Consider the following 18,695-nt stretch of genomic DNA (forward strand, 5'->3'; position numbering starts at 1 on the left):
ATAGCGTAAACAATTTTAGAAATAGGGGCCACAGATTTTAAGGCAGAAGCTATTAGTATTCCTCATCATAGGCTTCATCAAAGACTTTAGGGCTTTTTAGACTAAAAGATACTGAGGAGTCAGTCAATTATAATACAGTCAACGGCCAGTATTCCACATGCTGAGTAGATCATCAGTTTTCAAGATAGAGGAAGCCATGTAGGCCACTGACAAACTGTAATGGTATATGAGAATGACAGTAGGAGACAGGAAGAAGAGTCACAGACTAGTCAACTGTCATGCATAACCCAATAGAGATGATTAGGGGACTGGAGGCTAAAACATATGAAGAATGGAATTGGATATGTCTGTGAAAAGAAGGACTAGGGGGTGACATGATACCAGTGTTCCAGTATCTAAGGGGCTGCCACAAAGAAGAGGAGTCAACCTATTCTCCAAAGCACCTGAAGGCAGGACAAGAAGCAATGAATGGAAACTAATCAAGGAGAGAACCAACCTAGAAATAAGGAGAAATTTCCTAACAGTGAGAACAACCAGCCAATGGAATAACTTGCCTGCAGAAATTGTGGGTGCTCCAACACTGTAGGTTTTTAAGAAGACGTTGGACAACCATTTGTCTGAAATGATATAGTTTCCTGCTTGAGCAATGGATTGGACTAGAACAGGGGTGTCAAACTCAATTTCATTGACGGCTGCATCAGCATTGCAGTTGCCCTGCATCAGCATTGCAGTTGGGCTGGGTGGGTGTGACCAGAGTGGGTGTGGCCTACTGGGTGGGCGTGGTCAGCTCTACATCATTCACATCAAGGGTGCCTGTGGGGGCCCGGGCAGCAGTGGGACAGATATGAGGGTCTCTGGCAGAAGGGGGTGGGACCAGGGCAAGTGCCAAGGCATGGTCCAGTGGAGGAGCCTCACTATTCCTCTCAGGCCATGCGGAGGGGGCTGGATGGTGGTGCGGGCTGCCCAGAGCCCTGGGCAGCAGACATCAAATGCCCAACCTGGCCCTTGAGCACCCACGGCACCAAGCCCAGCCCCATTTCTCCAAGGGGGTGCCCAGCTACACTTATCTCCTCCTCAAGGCTGCTGCTGCTGTGCTTGCTCTCCTTAGCCAGGTTGCTCATGATGGGTACGAGGGCAAAGTCAGAGGGAGGCCCATTCCCTCTCCATGGGAGGAGACTCGGCTTTGTATCCAAAGCTTCCTTAGCAATAGAATGAGAGACCTTCAGGATAGGCCAGGAGGAGGGGCAAGGGGATGGTGAAAGGACAGCAGGGCAAGACTAAGGCAGGAGTTCCCTCAGATCCTCCCTCTCCTTCTTTCCTTCCTTCCTTCCTAATATAGAATGGTGGGAAAATATCTGAGATGAGGGAGGGAGAAAAACAGGCAAGAAATGCAGCTGGGAAGGTGTCACCCTTCATGAGGAATGAAGAAATGCACCATCACCTGGAAGTAGCCAGGACATGGCCCTCACCTACTTCACATATCTGGCTTGGTGGGCTCTGGGGGAGCGGATGCCATGAGCAGCATGAGAGTCAACATTACCTGTGCAATGCCACCCAGCCCCCAGCCTGCCCGGTCTTGGCAGGCAGCAGAGCGCTTTCCTCACAGCACCGAGAGGTTGAGCTGGAGGTTGAGCTGGACGGTGCGAAGCTTGTCAGCTTTGCACCTTGCTGCCTGCTGAAACTGGGCAGACTGAGGGCCAAGGCAGTGGGGGCCGTTCCCTCACTGTTTCCAGGATGGCTTCGTGGGCCGCATCAGGCCCCCGGGCCTTGTGTTTAACATGTCTAGACTAGAAGATCTCCAAGGTCCCTTCCAACTCTGTTATTCTGTCCTTCTCTTATTCTATTATCCCAACCCACATTTGGAAAAGAGGCGTAGGAAGCATCTCAGAAAGAATCCTCCCTAATTTGATAGAAACAACTAGATTCTTTTGCTGTAACCTTACAATAAAGGTAGTGTTAGCACAAGTGCCACTAGGGGGTGTTACGGAGCAGAGGCAGGTGGGCAGGGGTCACTGGTGAGCTGTGCTGCAGGCAGGCACTTGCTAGGAAATGCAGGCAGGTAGAGAGATCTCATATTCTGTAGCAATGGCCCTTAGGAGGAAAATCACAAGAGCAACATGATATATATATATATATATATATATATGGAGTAGAAGTACTCCATTTCAGAGGTTGCAAATATATGCCATTATATTTTGTAGAGAAGTAGATAGAGGACCTTAATGAAGAAATGCAAGACATCTCAGAAGAAAGCATGAGAAAAAAATGCAAAGTTTGTGTGGTATAAGAGGGTTAGGGCAGAGGAGAAATTGTGGCAGACTTCAAGTTTTATTCTTATACGTAATAGAGTTCCAGGAGAGGCTGTGTTATCTGTTCTGAACCTGGCTTGCTACAAAGGACTGGCACATGTTCATCTACATGTTTATCAACCTAAGGGTGGGGAAAGAAAGGATAATTCCAAATTAGCTCAAATAAGTACTTTTTAAAGAAATGAATAAGGCATGGTACCAAAAAAAAAAAAAGACTTATTTTTGTGATTCATTAGAAGAACAAGATCACACAACTTCACTGAACATGCCCAGTTGACAGCACAATGTTAAGAAGTATAGAACTTGTCAGTGCCAACACAAGTGAGCAACATTCATGATGGTACTTTGATTTTATTTGGATTTATTGACTACTTCACATAATTCAGTAAATTTCCAAGGGATTTACATTCTATTTAATCAAAATAAGTTCTGTTACTCATTATTCATTATTCATCAGCCTTGCTCTTGCCTCAAAAGAAAATAAAAGGATAAAGGGGATAGTAAATGAGAATTATCTCTAATAATTAGGAGAAGTCACTCTCTCAACGGCTTTGAAGTAGAAAGTTTCTACATCTGCAATCTTAAATTATTTTAATGATTGAGAGATCCCTCCTCCCAACTTTAAGAATTACAGTGCTTCTAAATGTAATTAATTTAGAATAAAAATGCAGAAGGTAGGATTTTGGGGGTTAGCAGAAGTCCTGGCAACTAGAAAGGAATAAACCCTCTCCTTCACTATAACTTCTAGATCAAATTAGCAACTATAGATCAGAAAAAGCAGAATTTACTTATTCGTTTGTTGTTTTGTTCCATACAGTATTAACCTTGTGAACTTTCAAGCTTCCTCTTTCCACTATGTAGATGGACAGTGATTAATATTTATATGTATTTATATGTAAGGGTGTAGGTGTATACATATGTTGTATTTAGCATGTTTATATTTGTGTTATGTATGTGTACACGTTTGAGAGCAAGCAACAGTATTTCATTTTTAAGGTGTGCCAGTATGCCCACTGTAAAAAAAATGACAATAAAGATTATCTTATCTTAAAAGATTTTTATAGCCATCCATCTTATAACCAACTCTGGGCGGCTCCCAATTAAAAGTTAAAACAACAAAGAAAACTATGTTAAAACTATTAAACTAAACACTTTAAAACATTAAAAACAACAAAAATCTGGCACCAAGACAAACTTCTAACCTGTAGTTATCTAATGTTATCCCAGCTTTTTTGGGGGGGGGGAACAGTATCTTCAAAGTTTTATGGAATTCTAGGAGGGTGGAGTCTTGCTAGAATTCAAGTGGCAGAGGATTCCATAGGGCAGGGGCTGCCATTAAAAAGGCGTGCTTGTTGACTCCCATCTGATGGCAATATTTAGGGGAAGGGACAAGGAGTACGCCCATCTTGTCTGACCTGGTAGGATAGATAGATGTCCACAGAGAAAGGCAGTTGCAGAAATGACTTGGCTCTGTGCCATATATAGCGCTTTAAATTTTAAAAATGTCCCATAAGTAAACTACAATGTTGTGCCCTACACATGAAACTGGCAGCAAAAAATACAAGAATTTTCTTGAAATAATACAAGTCCATCATTTCCATTGGTTGGCAGCAACACGACTATCTGTACCTGGGACTAAATCCCTGTTCTGTCCCAGCCTACGTCCGTCCTTGTTACGTCACAAGAACAAACCCCTCTTAAACAGTAGGCTGGGGAAACCAACCTCTTTTTATTTTCAAAACAGTCCTGATAAGTTTTTCTCCAAAACAAAAGGCGTGGCTTCTCAATGCCTTCTCTTCCTCCCCTGGAGTTGTCATATTGATTGCTGCTGATCTGCTCTAGATAATTGCCTGCAGTCTACGAGCATCAATCATGTCCATCAGCTGTGAATCCTCCAAGTCCGACTCACTCTCCCCACACAGCTGAGCTTCATCCGGAACACAACTGTAGGGCCCAGGCTCTTCATCAGACCGTGAGTCTTGTAATTCATCAGAGCCTCCCTCTGACCCTGATGGCCCTCCAAATGCCTCCTCCACCTCCTCCTCAGATTCCTCAGACTCAGTTGTTGGGAACACAGGCTGGCACGGAATCACAACAATCCCAGTAAACTCAATAGTTCCTATTTATGACTAGAAACAGACCAGAGAGAAGGTCAATCTCTTCACCCTCAAGTGAACATTTGTGCAATGGAGCATTTAGCTTTACTTCATTCTTGAGTCTCTTTAACATGCATGTTGACAGCCTCAGTAATTTTCTTGATTTCCTCTAATTAACATCTATATTATTAAACACTAATATTTCCATTATTTTTCACCTGTCACATTCAATTGCTCATGTCCTTTGCAAGCAATACAGTCTATCTTTGTCCATGGGGAGAGAGGGGGGGAGGAAATACAGCTGCTTGTTACTGTATTTTTTTATATATTTTTTTAATTGAATCTTTGTTGTATTAACCATATTAGTGGAGAAAAAGAGTTATAGCATCACACTGAATTTTGGTTTTCTTTGTGATTCACACTCAAGATAACCTAAGCAGTAGGCAGCCTCTTGGCACTGGTAGGCACATCCTATTGGCATAATCATAAAATGGCTACGACATTTGGAGAATTTCCTACTATCCCTAGCACCCAAGCTTACATTTCCTCCTCCCTCTCCCCCCTCCCCTCCCCGTCCACTACAGTGATGCATTTTAGTTTCTGAGTAGAATTCAAGATGCTGGTCATTGTCTATAAAGTCCTTCATAGGTCAGGGCCTGGTTATCTATGGCAGGGGTCCCCAACCTTGGCCACTTTATGACTGGTGGACTTCAACTCCCAGAATTCCTCAGCCAGGCATGCTAGCTGAGGAATTCTGGGAGTTGAAGTCCACCAGTCATAAAGTGGCCAAGGTTGGGGACCTCTGATCTATGGAACTGTCTTATTCTAACTATATGTGCCCATCCTAGGAGGTCTAGTACAGTAAGCAACATCACCCACCATTTAAATTTCATTCATTGTTAAAATTATGTCAGCTTGTCAGACCTCAGAAACTTGCCTTTTTGGGGGAGGGGGTTGTCACATCTGCTCCAAAATGTGCATATAAGAAAGCCTTTAAAACATGGTTCTTTTAGCAGGACCTGGGTCAGGATAATTTGTGATGATCCCACACCGATACTCGGATTGTATCCCTTGATTTTTAGTGTTTCTTTTTCACAATATAGGTTGTCTCCCTCTGTGTGTTTTCTTTTTTTTTTTTTTATTGAAAATTTTTACATTTTACAAAAACAAATCCCCTTCCCATACCCCCCCTACCTCACCCCCCCCCTTCCCAACCTCCCAAACCCTCCCCTGGACTTCCCAGAGCTGAGTACAGGCTTAATTAAAAAAAAAACTTAAAACACTTTTAAAACCTAAACAAATTTAAATACAATCATCATTCTATATAAACTCCCTCCAAAAACACAAATTTAAACATTACTTTCTTTGAATATCTATATCTATAGTATAAAATCTAATTTCTCCCTCTTTCTTTATCCTAAAACGAAAAAATAAACATACAAATCTTTGTTATACCATTAAAGCTAAATACTCCTTTCCTAAACAAATCTAAACATTTAATTAAACAAATTATTTTCTCTTAAAAATATTAATAATATTTAAAAACCAAATTTAAGCATACTTAAAACTTGAACAAGTTATACTCCCTTCAAAACACAAATTTAAACATTACTTAAAATTTAAAACATTAGAATCCCCTCACTAAAATAAGCAAATTATAATCCCTTCAAAACACAAATTTAAACAATATTATCATTAAAGGTTCAAAACTTAAAACAACAAAATTAATAAACACATTAAACATTTCAATCTTCACCAATAACAAATTCCATCCATAAGAAACTGCATCCTTATCAGTCTCAATTATATTAGTATTATTAATTATTCACATTCCAGTTTTTTCCATTCTCCATTCTTCCATTCTTCCATTTCCCTTCTCCATTCTTGTATCAAACTCGTAAGAAATGCTGCAAGTTCTGCCTTAGGAGACTGCTCCAAAATTCCTGAATCTCCCATCGACTCCGAAGCCAATAAGGGTTCCTTGAATTCCTCCTTGTGTTGGTCTTTACAATTGTAAGTTGTACAAGTTATCCTCTGCCCGTTCCTCTCTTGTTGATGCCCCTCAAACTGAGATTTCCCAATTTCCATTTCAGGCAGCAATTCCACCCTTAAAGATTGCTCCAAAGACTTTGTAGGTCTAACATCTCCCAGAGATTCAGAAACCACTGAGTATGAAACTTCCTTAACCTTCTTCTGTTGCTGCTTTTCTTTGGAATTGTATACTGCACAAGTTGTCTTCTGCTCCTCAACCTGGACTTGTTGAGGCCTCTCACACAAAGATTCTCCAGTTTTCATAAATATAGGCTCTTCAAACTGTGATTCTACATTCTTTTCTTCCAAAGCTTTAAACTTAATAGATGGCGATGCACATACCCCCAGGACCGAAGTATAAAAGTCTTTTGCTTGAGAAACAGTATTAAGTCTATAACATGTCCCCAGGTAATTCACCACCATTCCAGTCGGAACATCCCATCTGAATAAAATTTTTCTCTTTTTAAGTTCATTTGCTAGAAAAGCAAACTCCTTTCTTCTTCTTAAAATTTTAGATGGGATCTCCTTAAAAATTATAACATCTTGTGAAGCAATTTGAAATCTCTTCTTATAATAGGCTTGCACAATTTCATTGCGTAAAGATCTTTTACCAAAGTAAATTACCACATCTCTTGGCAGATTCTTCTGTGCTGCCACCACAGAGTTAACCCTAAATAATTTTTCAATTTCATTAAGTATTCCCTCTTTTTCTTTATTCAAAATCAATGCAAAGTCCTTTGCAACCATCTCCTTCAGATCTCCTTGCAAAGACTCTCCCAGGCCTCTAATTCTTAAGGCATATTCCATTTGTCCATATTGAAGCATAAGAATCTCATTTTCCATTTCTTTTTCCATACTTTCAATTTTCCCCTCCATTATGTCCACTTTTTCAGCTACCTCTTCCACATGGGAGTTCACCTTTTCAAGAACAGAAGCAACACCTTCTAAAGCCAAAACAAAATCTTGTCTCAAGATCTTATTGTTTTCCTCTAAAATCTTTTTCATTTCTGCCCTAATTTGAATTATAACATCTCCCATCATGTCTTGCAAATCCTTCATAGTTATTAGCTGACCCCCAGAAGAGGGTGAAACTGTTGATTTAGAAACTGCAGAAATCCCTGGACGCTTTGGAGCCATCTTAAAGAAAAACCTTTAGTCCTTCTTAAAAAATTATAAAAATTCCTTCAAAAATCATAACTCCCTCCAAAGAGTTATAATAAAAAGAAAAAAAGGGAAGAAAAAAAAAGAGAAAAGGAATTAAAAAAAAGCTTTACTCCTTCTTAAAAATTACAAAAATTAAACAGAAAAAAGTCCTTCAAAAAAGGGTCATTACAATAAAAAGAAGAGAGTTCAAAGAGAAAAAAAAAAAAAGGGAGAAGAGAAAAAAAAATAATTAAATAGAAAAAGTCCGTTCCAAGAAAAATACTTAGAGATACCAAAAACAACCATTCCAATCATAAGGAAATAAAAAGAGAAAGGGAAAGGAAAGAAAGAGAAACACCAAAAAGCCTGCCGGTCAGCATTCTAACTTCCAGAAAAAAAAACACCGAGGGATTTGCCGATCGCCATTTTACTTTCCCTTTCAACAAAGAAAGAAAAATAAAAAGAGAGAATAAAAATAGAAACAAGTCTTAAAACTTAAAATCCAAATAAGTCAAAGAAAGCAAAAACTAAATCCTCTACTCAGCTCTGTCCGTTTATAAAAAAAAAAACTCACCAGTTCTCTTTAAGCACGGAGGTGTTTGCAGCGGCTCGTTTTGTCCCTGAGGACAAAAACAGCTGGGAAGCGGAGACAAGTCTGAACTCCGTGGGAGCACTCCTTTCACCCCCCAAAAAAAACTTGGGGGGTGCAAAAGAGGCTCTACCACTATTCAGACACTCTCTACCCCCCCCCTTTGCCCGGGAGGGGGATTTTGAACCGCTGAACAGCTGATGTCTGCTGTTCATAGCGGTTCTTACACTTACCCAGGAGGACGGCTACAAAGTAGCCGCCATCACGCGCGCAAAATCCACCAGAAGTCTGTGTGTTTTCTATTATTGTTTTAATATATTGTACATTAATGTAGAGTTACTTGGGTTCTTGAGGCAGCTTACCAGTTGAATAAGTAATAAATAAATTTCCGAACAGAGTACTGGGCAGCAATTATTCATCCAGGAGTATAAAGTTGATGATGGAGACAGGTGCTTTGCTTTGCAACAGATACACATCTCTTTTGTTATTGCTTTTTAAATTAAAAAGAACATTTTAAATAGAAATTAAAATCCAGTGGTGCAGAAAATCTGGAATACCCCAAGGAGTTGTTTGCTGTCCTACAGGTGTGTGTAGGATTCTCTCCTCATAATCTTATAAAAAAATAAGAACATGATTTCCATGTTGAGATATACAATTTAATGGAATTCAGCAACATATCTCTGTAGCCCTCTTTGAGAATTCAGATTCTCCAACTTCCCCATTTTGACAAGGGAGTTGAAAAACACAGTGATTAGTATGAACAAGGGTTCCTCATTCCCCAAAGGCTGTTGAGCAAAGTTCAGTTCTAGTGACCCCAGAGGTCCAAGTCAATGTCCCCATTTCTTCTGTATGGATAGACTTTCTGAATAAAATTCTTCAAAACAGGTTTTATGTACTCCTTCCTCACCACTTTGCTGTCAGGAATATAAACATGAGGTGAGCCAAAGAAGTACAGTTCCAAATAAATTTTTAAAGCAATTTTAAATATAAAATACCCCCCCAATCATTCACATTTCCCTGGGAAGTAGGCTCTTTAATAGTTGTGTTTCCTGTCCCAATATCCATCTGTTACAAGTGGTTTTTTTTTTTCAAATATAATTTGAAAACTTATCTGACACAACCAGAAATGGAGCTTGCCTCAATCCTTCTCAGTCAGCTTTTAGTTGCAGAGTACCGCCATTCAAAAGTCTTATTTATAAAGCAGGCATCAACAAAAAGTACACTAGAATTTCCTGAGAGATTTCTGGGTGAAATGCAGTCATTTGTTTTTGACTCCAAATTATTTGGCAATAATTCTTCTTTGCCACCACCCTCCCATCCCACTGTGCTTGTAAAAGTGAACAATACAATTTTTTTTCTTTTTATTGTGTTAGTATAAATCTTGATACAATACCTTATTCCGGTACAATGATATTTATATAATATACTTAAATTCTTAACAATCTGTTATTTAGGCACTTTAGAGTATTGCATACAGAGAAGAAGACAGAAAAAGTGGATATTCCATCAATACTAGTGGCAATTTAGGGTACTAATGTTACAAGCATTATTATTATTTGTTTTTTCTGTTCAAAATTAAAATATAAAATTGGAAATGAGAAGCTGAAGGAAGATCATACAGCAATACACACTTTTGAATGGCTCTCTATTGGAAGATGATGCTTTATCTGTTATCCTTACCTGTGAAAAGAAGAAACTGTCCCATCACTAATACTACAGATAGATGCAGTTACCATCCTTATTTGCCTATGGATGAGGAATAATGAAAACATCATCCTGTTGTCCAGAACAGGGGTCTCCAACCTTTTTGTTTTGGTGGCCCAGTGGGAGAGGGAGGAGCAGGCATCTTACGCGCGCATGCGCAAACGTGAATGTGGCCACACATGCACGCACACATACAAACTGGCTGCAAGCATGCGCACCATGCAGATGGGGCTGCGGGCATGCACGTGAGGCTCTCAGTGATGACGGCACTTGTTTGAAACTTGTGGCGCCACCGCCTTCAGGCTCACGGTGATGCTATCACCAGCGTGAGGTGCCATAGCCCGCAGCGATGCCACCCCTGGTGCGAGGCTTACACTGCCACTCCCACGTGAGGCTTGCACCATGGCCCACAATGATGCTGCCCCTGGTGCGAGCCTCATCTTGCTGCCCCCACGCGAGGATCACACCGTGGTCCACCTGCTGCTTGTGGCGCTGCCACCATCCGCGCAATACTAGCGACGCTGGCGCTGCCCACACAACACTTACAGCAAAGGTAGCATGGGGGGGTGAGCACGTGCACATGCACTGCCCAACTACTCATGAAGCCCGGCGACCAAGAGCCCACGGCCCGGTAGTGGGCCGCAGCCCATAGGTTGGGGACCTCTGCTCCAGAATGTCATGTGCAACACTTGCTTGTCTTCCCCACAAATCAGCGACCTAACAATATCATTAAAATGAAGAGAACTTAGGACTCAGTTGGACAATCCACTACCACCACCTTAGGGCACACTGCAAATTTTGGACTCCATTTTGGCAGCTCCTAGAGCCAATTCAGACTTCAGTTGTTTCAAACCAGCAGCACAGGTTTCCCCCATTTTTGCAATCAAAAACAGCTGAAATGAGCCCTCAAAGCAGCTTTATATCATTTGAAAATCTAGAACCAGCATGAGTGGCCATGTGGTTAATATGGTAGAATAGCGCTTCAAGCCAGCATCATGGTATTAACATCATCAGAATATTTCCAAAGTACAAAACCCCAAAGGGGAAAAAAACACTGCTTGAATCTAAGCCCTGTACATGGAAGCCCCCTACCATGAATGGTCCTTAGCCACCCAAAAAGTACTAGCTCAGTTCTCCACCTCTCCAAAAACTGTCCTCTCTGAAGCTAGAGTAACCAGGAGTGTCTTCTCATGTGAAAGCATCTTAAGTCGCATTTCATCCCATGTCCAATCTCCTTTCTGATCTCCCTAAATGAAGTCCAAACACCACTTCAAGCTTCCCCAAAGGGATGCCATAAAAGTAGAATCAGCTTCAGCAATTGAGGTGCTAAACAAATGTGAGCTTGAATGCCCATAATTCTGCAAAATATAGGGTTTTTTTTTCATTGTATTACTGGACAGTAGAGCCTTCCATAGATCTGATTATGCCACTCTAAGATATTGTTATATTTACTCTTGTCCATTGATTTAGTCTGTTTGTGTTCTTTAAAGCCCTTGTTTACTAGTCATCCATTAAGAAGAAATGGATGGCAATCTGTAGCACGCAACAGGAGAAAGCTTTCAGCAGCCGTCTGCAAGAGAGGAGGCAAGCGTTATTAAGTGTGAGACAGCCAGTTATTGGAAGTCAGCTTCAGGTGTTTTATGAATTGCTGAAGCATTAAAACATAATTCCTGTAATGAATGGTTTGCTTGTGCTCAGCTTTTCATGGTTTTTTTTTCCTGAAAAATAAGAAAACAGCTAATTGACACTTGGTTAAATGCATGGGAATATGAAACTGCAGAGAAGCACATCCAAGTCCTGACAGCTCGTAACTGATAGGCTTCATTATTGCCTGTTGGACTGAGATGAAATGAGAATATGCTGGGATCTTGCCGAGTATCTGTTTTCCCCAATGCAGGTTTCTTATTGCAATTTGTATGTAGCTAGTAGGCTGATATACACATGAATCAAAGTTAGCAGAAAGGGCAGCGCAGGATTTTGTTGTTGCTGCTGCTGTTGGTAATAAAACAGTAAGTTACTTTTTCTCCACTGACACCTTTTATATCGTCATCCAGCTAATGCCACAATATAGTTATTGTAAAGGATGTACGATAGTTGTAGAAATTTTATTTTAAAACCTTCCATATCTTCCATAGCAAACATAGGCTGTGAGAGACTCTATGCAGAAACATCTGGGAGTCTACAGGGCATCTTCAGCTTCCATAGCTGGTGGCAGAGCAGTTGAAGTTAAGTCTCACTCTACTGCACAGTTGTCAAACTCGCCACGTCACGTGACGTGTCGTGACATATCACGATTCTTTTTGCATTGCCGGCAATGGGTGGGCGCAGCTTCAGTATGATGAAATCGGCTGGCAGTTTGACACCCCTGCTTTACTGTAACCATCCATAATAACTCAAAGCTCCCACCCTTTTTAAATGTGCTTATGATGTCTCTTTCAACCCCGCGAAGCCCCATCACCACCTGCTACAGAGGTCAATTTGTCAGTGACACACCCCAGTTCTGTGCTTCTGCATATTTAGAGCATTCCAGAGCTTAGAAAATTGGTGGAAGTCCCATCTCTGTGTGCACCCACCCCGAGCTGCACCTTGTGAACTGTAGCTCTCACTAAGTACCTGTGACTTTTAGCCACCATAACAGTAGCCTGTTTAACCTTGAATTAATTGTCTTTGGCTTGATCATCATTCTCTGGGTTTTTTTTTAATTTTCTTCTTAATTTCAAAGCAACCATTCTCATCTTCACTTTGAATCCTTTTTTCTTTCTGCAAGAAAATCTGAGCCCATCTGCCAGGCTGTCAAGGTAGAGCAGGATCAAACGGTGATACTAATCCAGCTCCGGGTGCCTCTGTCATTCATGTACAGGTATATATGCTCTGGATAAGAGCCCTGCAAACCACACTCTAGAGCATCATCTGCCCAGACAGGATAGCAGTGCTGCTTGTGGTGCATTTGCTTCAAGTGCCTGAGGATGAGAACCCTTCAAGTTGAATGAGACTAGGAAACCAAAGTTATGAATGCTAATAGTACTTTTACTATAAGGTTGCAGTAGTCGAATTTTGCAAGTCTCAATGTGCTTCCTATTCCCTCCTTTTAGCTTTATGAAATCGCTTTCTCAAATTACATTTCTGCCCTGGAGTCAGATATCCTTTTTCTGACCATTGTCTTGGTTGCAGCTGTTTTACTTGTTCTTCGGGGTTATTCTTTCTGTCAGTTACAGAGGTTGGATCTGTGTAAGACTGCTTTCTGGGAATAAACTTTAAAAGTGGCAGATTTCATTGTCCACACAGGATCTTGGGTACTTGCTGCACCATTATCAGCCCAGAAGAAATATCAAAGCTTTCTAATAGATCCAGTTTTATAGTTTAAAAAAACCTCAGATGACGAAAGGCTCTGATGCTTCCCTGATTATGGCTCCAATTCCTCTGCTGAGTGGCATTCTTCAGCCCTGCTACCACACATCACCATGTGGATAGCCATCCAAGATGCTAACACTGTCAGCCCTAATTCCAGTGCTTCCATTCTTCGTGAGGGTAGCCGGAAGTGTCTTAGGCCAAACCATATTCTATGCCAGGAGTCGCTAACCCCTGGTCCATGGACTGGTATGGGGCACGGCATGCCAGCAATCGGTCCGCACAAGCAACAAAGCCCCATCGGCGGGATGCAGGCAGCACACAAAACCACGCCCCCTCCAGTCCGTGAAAAAAACCTCTCTCCACAGAACCGGTCCCTGGTGCCAAAAGGTTGGGGGCCTCTGTTCTATGCTATCAAATTCTGATTGCATCAAGAAAAAAGAAGAGGGATGCTCTTTCTTATTCCAGCATCCATCACCTAATTAACTTTGTTGTAGGGGAGGCATCACTATTACCACCATTAACTGCACTCTGCACTCATGGAGCTCAGAGATAAGTTATACTTTGTGGAACTCTCTGTCTGCATGGCTGAGTATCAACATATATGATAAAATGCCCTCATTTCTTGTGGGAAAAGATATGCCCTTTCCTATCTCATTTGGCAGAGGTATCTTATCATGCCGGGTATCTTTTGTTGCCCTCCATTGTCATGCCTGACTTTGCTCCAGTGAATTGATGCTGAACTGAGAGCTTTCCCTTTGATAAGGATGGATTATTCTACACTAAGACTGATGACACCCAGATAGGATTCAAAAGCTTCACATGACTGCATGAAAATGGGAGCTGCTGCATCCCTGTTTCACCTTTCTTGTTACAGTTCTCTCACTTCTCAACAAAAAGGTCACTAGTCTTTCAAATAAAAATATTCACAATTCTTTGCTCCTGGAATTATGGGTGCAGATTGGCACCACACTACGCACTCAACAGAATCAGTCTTCAAATTCCAAGCGTTTGGTCTTGATGTTCTCCCTTGCCAGTTGTTTGGAGACCATATGACTCTCATTGAAGATTTGTGGGCTTCCATAACAACAGTCTTTGTGTCTTGTCAGTTGTTTTGCAGATGTACCATAGTATGTTCTAAGCTAAACTATCACATTGTTTCTAAGAGATGTCCGGAGTTATATCAGGAAATGCTCCCTCTCCTGCAAAAAGGATTGATTGGGTGTTTCTCTGGGAGACTAGAGTCTCATTTTGATTTCTAAGTATTTTATTGTTCCTAAGATGGATGTCAGACTCAGATTTATATGAGATTTATGCTGTGTCATCTCTTTTTTGAGGTGCTTTCATTCAGGGTATCAGTTGCTTCCATCCTTTTTTGCGGAAAGGAACACCGATTGCATCGGTGTGGAGCATATACTTTCATGTATTGTATGTTTATTATTTCTCCTTCCTATGTTTTATAGTAGATCCGTTTCCCAAGTTTGTGTGCGCAGCCTCGAGACTTTTTCTAAATAACAAGGTAATCTTTAAGCCTCCAAGATATCATTTTGTTTCTTTATTTAGAAAACTGGCTTCGGGTGGCAATACCTATGCCAGGCTACAGAAGGAGTCTTCATATTATTTATAAGACATCTTCCTTTCACCCCTCACACATTATTCAAGTCACAGCAGTTGCTCTCCTGTGTGGCATAAGAGTAGCATTTATTCCTGGCCTTCCATGCTCATATAAAGGAGTTTCTCCAAATAGATAACGGCAAGCATCAATCAAGCAATGCCCCATCCAATTTGCTCTCATGCCATGAGAACAGCAGCAGGATTGGCAATTCTCCACTGCCATAATTTCCTGGCAGAGTTGTGCCTGGAACCAACATAGGCTTATCCCTCCACTTTCATTCAGCTGGATAAACTGGGCTACCATCCTCAGTACAACTTCTGGAAACTTCTCCTCCCCTTCATCATTTTGTGACAACCAGACCCTCCTCTAGATAGAAGCTTGCTACTCAGTCAAGTGTGAATCATAGAAACAAAACAAAAAAGCAGTGTTTACTTCGATATCCCTACATGTGGATTCACAGGTGATCACTGAAAGTTCTGAAATTACAGCTAAGTAATTCTCATAGGAGGAAAGCTATTTTAATCTTAGATGGCAGAAGATCAGGAATCTGGGAGTACTTTTTCCGATGAACAAATGTTATTAATAGAAATAAAGGTTTCCCCTGTCCAGTCATGTCCAACTCTAGTGGGCAGATCTCATCTCTGTTTTTTAGCCAAGGGAGCCAGCATTATCTGAAGACACTTCCATGGTTATGGGGCCAGCATGACTATATGCCGAGGCACCCAGAACAGTGTTACCTTCCCACCAAAGTGGTATCTATTTATCTATTCACATTCAAATTGCAAGGTGGGCAGGAACTGGGACAAATAACGAGAGCTCACTTGTTGTGCGGTGCTCGGGTCTTGAACCCAGGCTGACAGCTTTCCAGCTGACAAGCTCAGCATCTTTAACCACTGACCCATTGTGCCCCCATTAATAATAAGCATGCAAGAGGGAGCTTGGAGTCCTAGTGGACAGTCACTTAAATGTGAGCCAGCAGTGTGCTGCAGTTGCCAAAAAAGCCAACACAGTTCTAGGCTGCATTAACAGAGAGATAGAATCAAGATTGTGTGAAGTGTTAGTACCACTTTATAGTGCCTTAGTAAGGCCACACTTGGAATACTGCATTCAGTTTTGGTCACCACAACGTAAAAAAGAAGTTGAGACTCTAGAACAGTGGTTCTCAACCTGTGGGTCGGGACCCCATTTGGGGTCGAATGACCATTTCACGGGGGTTGCCAAACAAGGCTGTCCGCCATTTTTTCCCCCTTTTCTTTGGCCATGCCCCTGGCACCCGGTGATATATAAGTGGTTGGGGGGGTCACCACAACATGGGGAACTGTATTATGGGGTCGCGGCATTAGAAAGGTTAAGAACCACTGCTCTAGAAAGAGTACAGAGAAGAGCAACAAAAATGATTAGGGGACTGGAGGCTAAAACATACTGTATAAGGAACGGTTGCTGAAATTGGGTATGTCTAGTTTAATGAAGAGAAGGACGACGGGGACATGATAGTAGAGTTCCAATACTGTATCTCAGGGGTTGCCACAAAGAAGAGGGAGTCAAGCTATTCTCCAAAGCACCTGAAGGCAGGACAAGAAGCAATGGATGGAAACTAATCAAGGAGAGAAGCAATCTAGAACTAAGGAGAAATTTCCTGACAGTTGGAACAATTAATCAGTGGAACAGCCTGCCTCCAGAAGTTGTGAATGCTCCAACACTGGAAGTTTTAAGAAGAGACTGAACAGCCATTTGTCTGAAATAGTATAGAATTTCCTGCCTGATCAAGGGGTTGGACTAGAAGTCCTCCAAGGTTCTTTCTAACTCTATTATTCTACTCTACTCTACTCTACTCTACTCTGTGCATTTTTGTGAGCAGGTCACTTCATCAGATGCACAGAGTGGCTGGATGATAACAGGATTTAAATTGGGGTGAGGTGTAAGGGGGAACAGCTGAAGGGGGGGGAAAGGCGAGATAGGTGGGCTATTCAGATGCAGGTTACACGTGAGACAGATTTGCAAAGACTGATAGAAATTGCAGTATGATAAAGAATCCCTGATTGCACTGTCTGAGGAATCACTGTTGGCAGTCCCTAACCCCAACACTGCACTTCTCCGTGTTACTGTTTGTTGATCTTAGTGTAGGTGCTGCAGTAAAAAAGTAGAATTGCATGTGGCCCTTTTTTAAAAAGGATTGCTTCTTACATGGGCAGATAGGTATGCGGATCCTCCTCCTGTCCAACACTGTGCTGTGAATTGTGCCTTCATGACCTGAAATATATTTGTTTTCAAGGATATTATAAATAACATTCTTCTGTTGTTAGCACTCACAGAAGAGAAAGACAGAAAATTATTCTGGTAATAAAATGGCAAAGACTTATTTGCTCCCCTCTGTCAGCATTAAATCATGGGCAGGTCTCATAGGTAGATTTAAGGCAAGGATTCCCAACCCCCGGTCCGTGGACCAGTACCAGGCTGCAGCATGTCAGTAACCAGGCCTCACAAACAAGCAAAGCCCCATCCGCGAAATGTAGGCAGCATACAAAACCATTCACCCTCCGATTCGCAGAAAAATCTTTGTCCACGGAACCGATCCCTGGTGCCCAAAAGGTTGGGGATCTCTGATCTAAGGAACTGTGATGTAGCTTAACAATTGAAGTTTGTTATAGCAATCTCAGGCATTTCTGCTGCTTACTAGATATTAAAATACTGTGTTGGACCAAGCCCTGCTAGATGGAGTTCCACATTTGGTCTGAGAAAGAGTGATCCTCTAGTTTGTAGAAAGAAAGTCTGCCCAGATCTGATCAGTGTCTGAGGAGGGATTACATGGAGACTCCATGTATGGCAACTTGAGTTCCATGCATGAAAAAAGAAAAGTGAAATCTAAATGCATGACTTAAATAGTAATAAGGTGCTACCCTAATTTTACCTTAGTATTTACACATAGCAACGTATTCTTTATTCAAAATCAATATTTCATGATCTGGCTTCAACCTACACAATATTTGTTTTTTTCTCTTTTTTCATAATATATCCTCTACCTACAAAATCTATAATGGAGGCTTGGAGATATTCTGGAACAAATTCTTGACCATAAATAGAGTCTACAAAAGGATGAAATAGCCAGTTGCTTTTGGAAACCAAACTGCATAATTAATGTGTGCCATCTAAGATCTTCAAAATCTCAAGTTACGAAGTTGGGGAAAAATCACTGAGGTTAAGACCATTTCTCATATTGTGACACCACATTTACTTCTGCTGGAAACCTTTCTAAAGGTCGGGGGCTAAGCTGCCCAGTGAAGGTTGCCCCACTCTGAATGCTAGTACTCACAAGTCTTGAAAAAGAAAAATATTAATTTTATCTCCCTATCACTTTAATTAGCCTCTATAGATTCATCAGTTATTGGTTAATGGATGTATTATATACAATAATTTAAAAAGCTGTTTTTTATTGTGTCGGAGCTGATTTCAGTAAGCAAGTACTGTTCATCTCAGTTTGCTGTGGTTATACAAGCAGATCTCTCCAAATTGGGAAGGTCTGGCAGTGTGCATTTAGAGTGGTCCCACAGAGTATTGTTATGCTGCCTCCAGTTATTCAGACTGCACTCATCAAAGCCCTTCAAAGTGCAAATCAGCCCCATTGTGAATTCTGAAGGATGTTAGAACAAGTAGTTTGGGGATTGTGGTGTAAGTGATTTAAAAAGCGCCTCATAAGCAATTCTTAGCTAGGTAATAGCACTTTGAATTTAGTTGTCTAGATGTTTGAAAGGATGTGGGAAATTACAAGAGTAAGGATTGTGATGTTGTATTTTCAGGGGAGGGAGGGAGGGAGAAACAGAGAGAGAAGGAAAGGGAAGGGAAGGAAGGAAAAGAAAGGAAGG

At 41.3% G+C, this 18,695-nt stretch overlaps 1 protein-coding gene and 1 long non-coding RNA gene across 7 annotated transcripts in view; one reads left to right on the forward strand and one right to left on the reverse strand.

The window, feature by feature from the left end:
- CFAP20DC (CFAP20 domain containing) overlaps positions 1-18,695 on the forward strand; it is a 188,866-nt gene that overhangs the window by 136,127 nt on the left and 34,044 nt on the right. The window lies entirely within an intron of this gene.
- Positions 1-18,695, reverse strand: part of LOC120300540 — a 124,714-nt gene that overhangs the window by 1,285 nt on the left and 104,734 nt on the right. The gene's annotated exons all lie outside the window — the stretch shown is intronic.

This window comes from Crotalus tigris, unplaced genomic scaffold (genome assembly GCF_016545835.1).
Source record: "Crotalus tigris isolate CLP2741 ecotype Arizona unplaced genomic scaffold, ASM1654583v1 scf7180000024342.5246164, whole genome shotgun sequence".
Classification (NCBI taxonomy): domain Eukaryota; kingdom Metazoa; phylum Chordata; class Lepidosauria; order Squamata; family Viperidae; genus Crotalus; species Crotalus tigris.